Source organism: Oncorhynchus gorbuscha, linkage group LG03 (genome assembly GCF_021184085.1).
Source record: "Oncorhynchus gorbuscha isolate QuinsamMale2020 ecotype Even-year linkage group LG03, OgorEven_v1.0, whole genome shotgun sequence".
Lineage (NCBI taxonomy): Eukaryota > Metazoa > Chordata > Actinopteri > Salmoniformes > Salmonidae > Oncorhynchus > Oncorhynchus gorbuscha.
This window is the reverse complement of record NC_060175.1, coordinates 64,957,255-64,964,016: the sequence shown is the minus strand read 5'-3', so window position 1 is coordinate 64,964,016 and position 6,762 is coordinate 64,957,255. Positions and strand designations below refer to the sequence as shown.

Below are 6,762 nucleotides of genomic sequence, written 5' to 3'. Positions count from 1 at the left end.
ATTATTCCCAAACCTTTCCCTTCTATAATACACACCTTTTATTTAACGTAGAGCTGAGTAAACCAATTTGTGAGCCACGTGGCTGGTGTATACTTTACATTATCCAATGCTCAACACTCAGGTCAGGAGGAGGCTACAGGGAGGAAAGATGCTCTGTTTGTACTCACAACTCTTGTTTCATGCATAGATAGCCCTACAATGTCATCTGAAATGTCAGGGATTTTTATTTATTTATTGCAGAATGATAAAACCAATACAGAACATACATTGTAAATGTATCGATCTCTGAGTTTAGTCTGTTTACCCATTCCTTGTCAGAACAGCTGATTGACTTGTGTCTCTAAGATGAAGAGACAGAAGAGAAAGAGAAGCCTGGCCACTCCATCTTTCATTCGGGGCACAGAGGTCAGCAGCAGGGTGTCGGCGTGCACCCCCCCTTCATCTGATTGGACCACATTGTCGGTTCCGCCCCCGCTGGTGTCACTCGAACCAGAGGAGGTGGAGGACATATGAGCTTTTGACCCCCAGCGACCGTCGATATGCCGACAAATTGGCACACACTCCCTGTAGACAACCTTTTTTGCTCTCATCTTCCTCTTCATTGTCTACCTCTGATGTGAAAGAGAGGAGTAGACAGGAGAGATGAGTAGGAAGGAATAGAAAAAGGAACCAAACATCATGACAGTGACGTTCAAGGTATGGAAATTGCAAAAAATAAAAAGACTACAATTACCACTGATAGACAGCCCTAGTTGGGATCAATTGAAATATAATTTAGAGTTTACCATCCTTTCTCAGTACATCATCATTTTCTCAGTATTGTGTGAACAACAGTATGTCCTCAGTTGCACTGCCATGACATTTGAGATTAAAAGTGTTGCTGTAATTAAATAAATAAACTGGTGGAAAGGTGGAATGAACTGATGAGCTAAATCCCTTGGTGATAGGTGGGGCATATAGCTTTTTTCCCCAGGTGCACTTGTCGGATAAGGTATCCAGTTACAATGTAATATTTAACATAAATGTTTAATTTACAACTTCCTGCATGGACAGATAACAGTGTAGGTCTACAGTGAACATAGAGGGACTGAATAAACCTGACCACCTTCTTAGTGTCTTGATAGTGAGGGAATCAATGGATTAATCCAAATGCTACTCATCAAGTTTACTTTGACATCTCTTAGGCAAAGAAACATTTGGCGAGAGGTACTTAACAAATTCCTCCATGCTAAATTACCCATATTACTTCCCCTCTCGAATCTCAGACAGGTAAGAATAGCTATCTGGCACAACCAGTTACTATCTCGCTCTCATATCTCCAATACGTCATCCATGTTAAAAACCTGCCTTATCAGGATGAACAATATCTGGTAAAACCTTTCTTTATTCTGTGCTATGCATTTCGCCATCTCAAAATTGAAGTGTTAGAGGCCTCCAGTTTTTTTAACCTGGGTCCTGTTTTAGCAGTAATGAAATCAGACCTCCTTGTTGAGTACCTGAAAGACTACCATTTGTATAAGAGTAATTAAAAGATGCTAATAATGGATATTTGAGTACATCAAAAAAGGTCTGATATCCCTCTACTGGTATACCGTCAAGCCCTGGTGTTTTTCCAGACTGAAAATATTTTATTGCCTCAAGTTTCTCTCCTGTAAGTTGGCCTTTACACAGGTATTTCTGGAAATGTGTTAATTTGACATTATTATTAGGCAAGAAATCGTTAGTGTTAACATCATTCAGTGGAAATGGAAGAGACATGCTTAAAATATGTTGGTGAATCACGGGTACTGCATAATTTGTAAAGAGTTTCTGTAAATTCTTTTTGGTAGAATTTCTATGTTGAAGATTCAAGAAAAATGTTGTGCATTTTTCACCATTTTCCATCCAATTTTCTTCATTTTTGTAATACATTACACTTGATCGTTCTTGAATAAGTACCTCCAATTATTTTGTTTTTCCTCTAACCTATTTTGTGCCTCCATAGTACCGTTTCCATTACCATCTACCTGCACAGTTGCTTCCTCTGTTATGAGGAGTGAAGGGGGGAACCCAAGAGCGGAATCAGAGCAGAATAGGGAAACAGGTCCTGAGGGAAATCCAAGGTAATGGTGGGGAGTGAAATCCAGAGGAATGTGGTTAGTGGTGAGATGTGGAACAGGAGACAGGAACCAGAGAGGTACTGCAAGGAGAGGACAACAAATTGTGTAAGGCAGGGAAACAAGCACAGCAGAGCAACAGGATCTTGAGAAAAGACAAAAGGCTAGCATAACTGACTGAGCAGAGATTATGATCTAGTTTTTTGGAGACCACCTTCAGTGGCAAGTCCTTAGAAGAAAGCCATACCTTTTGGCCTGGAGTGTAGGCTGGGGCACGGCGACAGTTAGCTTTGGATTGGGTCCTGGCGGCAGCCCGGGCCCCCCTCCAGGTGTGACGAAAATGGCGTATGTGATCCTGGACTGAGGGCACCGCTACTTCAACCTCTTGGGCAGGGAACAAGGGAGGTTGGTAACCAAATGCACACGCAAAGGGAGACATACCTGATGAGGCGTTCATGAGGGTGTTGTGGGCATATTCCACCCAGGGTAGCTGGGAACTCCAGGAGGAAGGGTTAGCTGAAGTCACAGTGTATTGCAGTTTCCAACTCCTGGTTGGCCCGCTCAGTCTGACCGTTGGTCTGGGGGTGTCGGAAGCGTCCACCTCGAGGACGAACCGGCGTTCTGGGTCTGGCTAAAAGGAGCAGAAGTGAAGCGGTGCTTGAGTTCCCGGGAACGCTGCCTCTGCCTCAGGGTACCAGCGGAATGGAATGGAGGTGAGAGTGGTGAGAGGAGCTGCCAAATGACTGTAGTCACGGATTAATCGTCTATAAAAATTGGCAAACCCAACCCTAGGAAATGCTGTAACTGCTTCAGATTAGCGGACATTGGCCACTCAGTAACTGCCCTAACCTTGGCAGGTTTCATCCGTAGAGGTCCTTGAGCAATAATGTAACCCAAGAAGGAAACAGAGGAAACATGAAACTCACATTTCTCAGCCTTGACAAATAGCTTATTCTCCAATAGCCTTTGGACAACTTGGTGGATGTGTTGCTTTTGAGCCTCAAGGTCCTTCGAAAAAATAAGAATGTCATCCACATAGACAAAACCAAAACACCCAAATGACATCCCTCAGGACATCATTCACCAGGCTCTGAAAAACAGCCGGAGCATTAGTGAGACCAAAATGCATAACGAGGTACTCAAAATTTCCAAGAGGTGTGTTGAACGCCTTTTTCCACTCGTCCCCCTCTCTGATGCGGACAAGGTGGTAGTCATTCCGGAGGTCCAGTTTAGTAAATACTGTGGCACAAAAGCAGAACTGATAAGTGGAAAGGGAAACTTGTTCCTGACAGTAATACTATTCAACCCACGGAAGTCTATATATGGCCTCAGTCACCCATCCTTCTTGACAAAGAAAAATCCAGCTCCCACCGGAGAGGAAGAAGGCCTGACATGTCCGACAGCCAGGGAGTCCTGGAGGTATTCTTCCATGATTTTTCGCTCGGGGCGAGAGAGGTTATACATCCTGTTACTAGGGAGAGGAGCTCCAGGCTGAAGCCCGATAGCACAGTCGTATGGCCGATGAGGCGGCAGATATGGGGTGTGTTGCTTACTGAATACAGGAGCTAGACTGGGATATTCTGGAGGAACAGCAGACAGGTCTGGAGGTTCTGGAATGGACTGGGGTGCAGACAAAGCAGGAGGGAGGGCAGAATATAGACAATTAGAATGACAAAACATACTCCACGTCGTAATCCTTCCGGTAGACCAGCCAATCTGTGGGTTGTGTAGCTTTAACCATGGATGGCCCAGAACCAGAGGTGAGTGAGAACAGTCGATTATGTGGAAAATGTTATTTTCCTGGTGATTACCAGAGAGACGCAAGATAACAGGAACAGTTCTCTCCAAAAAACAGAAGAGTATTTTTCAATTGAGAGCGTTGGCATCCAGAGGTGAATCAAACAGTGTACAGGCCCAACTGATTAACAACGCCTTGGTCCAGAAAAGTTTAATCGGCGCCTGAATCGACAAGAGCGGGCAGAGGAAAAGCCTGGCTCTGCCACACCAGGTTAGCCTCAAGCATGGGTCTGGGAGATGATGGGCAGATGATTTGGCTGAACAGTATATCCCCTACTACTGCTGAACCCCCTCTTTTACTGGACACAGGGAACAAGTGGACACCAGGTGACCAATTTGGCCACAGTATAGACAGCTCCTAGTACTGATACGCCGCTGCCTCTCCTCTGGAGATAGACGGGTCCGGCCGAGCTGCATGGGTTCAGTATTAGAACCTGCCTGATGATGTGATGCAGTCGGATAAATTGAGCAAGACACAGAAGCAAACGTTATGGGACATGCAACCCTACCTCCCCTCTCCCTCCGACGCTCACGGAGACGGTTGTCAATGCGGAGAGTGAGAGAAATCAGCTTGTCAAGTCCATCAGGCTCCTCTCTGGACACCAACTCGTCCTTGAGGGTCTCAGTGAGTGCTTTCCGAAATGCTCCCTTAAGAGCCTAATCATTCCAGCTGCTCTCTGCGGCGAGGGTGCGGAACTCACATCCCTCTCAGCCACACTCTGAGAGCCTTGACGAAGGGACAGAAGTCGTTTGGCAGCATCCTTTTCACAGACCGGGTGGTCGAAGACCTTCCTCATCTCATCTGTGAAACCACTATAGGATAAGCAGATAGATGACGGTCTCCCCCAAACCGCAGTGGCCCAGGAGAGCGCTGTTCCCCGATTGCAGCCAATCAAAAAATAAGTCTTGGCTCGTTTACTAGCATAAGAGTAGGGCTGTTGCTCAAATACTAGTGAAAATTGTCCAAGAAAGGCTCTGCATACACCAAGATTGCCATCATAGCGCTCAGGAGGCAGAACAAAAGGCTCCCGGGTTGGAGAAGAGAAACTGGAGACAGGTTGTGAATTCTGGGTGGAGGTTCGGACTTGTAGGTCTGACAGGCTCAGTGAAAACTCCTTGATGTTCTCCAGCAGGGTTTTCAGGGCTTGGTCATGTTGGTCAAGAAGGGTGCCTTGACCAACAAGAATTTGGTGAAGAGTTGGAGAGTCTGCTGAGTTCATCATTTGGCCAGATCATACTGTTACAGGGAGCGAAGAGTGAAATCAAGAGCAAGGTGGTTGGTGGTGAGATGTGGAACAGGAGACAGGAGCCAGAGACAGAGCGGTACTGCAAGGAGAGGACAAAAAATGGTGTAAGGCAGGGAAACAAGCACAGCAGAGCAACAGGATCTTGATAAAATACAAAAGGCTAGAATAATAACTGACTGAGCAGAGATTACGATCTGACAGAGTGGAAGTGACAGGAATGGGTATATGTAAAGGTCTTGCTTTATGGATGAGTTGCGGCTGGTAGGGATTTGCTCCGACTCCAGCACACCTGTCTCCAACCACACAATTAAACAGAGAGGGAGAGGGAGAGAGAGAGTACAGGGAACGAACAGTAGGTCAAGGAGACACTGGACGACCACCAGAGGGCGTAGCAGGAGGAGATGTGACATCCTCTATTTCCTTTATTAGTCTAATCTCTTTTGACCTAAACTGCTTTTGTTTTAATGATGGAGTATTGTATTGAATGGCCTCTAAAAGTACATTTGAAAGTGTCCTGTACAATAAGGGGATCTGCTGTATGTTGTACAAAAATTATTAATTGTTTTATCTTGGTTAATCAAGAACAAATTGTCATCCAATAGGCTTTGATTACATTTCCATTATCCTTGTCCACATGGGAATTCTGTAAGAGTTCTATGGAGGCCAATTAGATGGCGGTGTGATCGCATTCGGTCTCCAATTAATATTTTTTTATACTTTTGATGCCAGCAAGACCGAGACTAGGAAGTAGTCAAGACGGCTAGCTTGATTAAGCCTCCTCCGTGTATATCTCACTAAGGTCAGGTTTTTTCAACCTCCATATATCCACTAGTTATAATGTATCCATGATCTTTGTGATCTCCTTAAGTGCTTAAGGGTGATAGTTTGAAGAGTGATTTCCTTTACGATCCATTAAGGTACCGTATTATAATCTTCCACCATAATAATAGATTGTTTCATTGCTTGTGAGCTTGTGAGCTGTTTTTGGTCCAATAGCATATTTCAAATAATCCATCTTCCTTCTGGATCTGTTTGCACAATCAGATCAACATTTGTATTAAATAGTATAATCACCCCTTTGAGTTTCTTTGCCCATGACAAAAATATATTTCTCCCTCCGTCCTTTTCCCCACCCAACCTCATCTATATTTGTAGAATGAGTTTCCTGTAAACAATAGATATTCTATTATTTTAGCCATGTAAAAAATGTAATCTTCTTTTTTTATGATCTGCTAAGCCATTACAATTATAACTTGCTATACTTATTTCCCCACTTACCATGATACTCAAGTTTCAATTATACTTACCACAACAAAAGTTTACAAACGTACCATTAAAAAGCACCATGATGATTAAGTGTCCATATAGTTGTACCATAATAATTTGCACTGTTAAGCATACTGTAGCTGCAACTTTGTAAACCTCCAATTGTCCTAATATTCCACCCACTAAAACCTCAGACCATCTCCCTGACTAATGACGCACCTTTGCGTCCTAAGGCAAACCCTTGGCCGACAATTGGTGTTGGCCAGAGGGAAATATGGGCAGTCCCATGATAACATAAATATATATGAGTATGCTTAAGAGTACTAACTAAATAACATGGAATCATATTTTTTTAA

General features: G+C 44.0%; 1 long non-coding RNA gene across 1 annotated transcript; it reads right to left on the bottom strand.

Moving 5' to 3' along the window:
* Window positions 1-206: 206 nt before the first annotated feature.
* On the bottom strand, window positions 207-2,786 carry LOC124021369. Its single transcript, XR_006836231.1, has 3 exons — window positions 2,344-2,786; window positions 2,007-2,179; window positions 207-611 (listed from the first exon to the last, which is right to left on the bottom strand). It is a non-coding gene; the product is annotated as an uncharacterized LOC124021369 (long non-coding RNA).
* Window positions 2,787-6,762: the final 3,976 nt, after the last annotated feature.